Source organism: Penaeus monodon, chromosome 22, assembly GCF_015228065.2.
Source record: "Penaeus monodon isolate SGIC_2016 chromosome 22, NSTDA_Pmon_1, whole genome shotgun sequence".
Lineage (NCBI taxonomy): Eukaryota > Metazoa > Arthropoda > Malacostraca > Decapoda > Penaeidae > Penaeus > Penaeus monodon.
In genome coordinates this window covers 1,111,919-1,112,128 of record NC_051407.1, presented here as the reverse complement: position 1 = coordinate 1,112,128, position 210 = coordinate 1,111,919, and the positions used below count along the sequence as shown (strand labels likewise).

The 210-nt window shown below is 39.5% G+C and overlaps 1 protein-coding gene across 1 annotated transcript in view; it reads left to right on the top strand.

Moving 5' to 3' along the window:
- LOC119586808 (monocarboxylate transporter 12-like) overlaps nt 1–210 on the top strand; it is a gene marked incomplete at both ends in the record, with an annotated part of 13,233 nt that overhangs the window by 12,622 nt on the left and 401 nt on the right.

Here is a 210-nt window from a genome sequence, read left to right as displayed (position 1 = left end):
CCGCCGCAGGCAGTCTGGGGCAGAGGCGGCTCTGTGGGTTATGCACTTTAATTTCCACGCTGCCCCAGAAATGCAGAATATTTATGTCATCAGTTGTTAGATATATTACATGCAGTCACTCTGAATAATGAATGTTAAAATTAGTGAAGTGCTTTTTGATCAGTAAAACTTAGCCTAGTAAGAACGAAAAAATCAAGATCCTAATTTTAC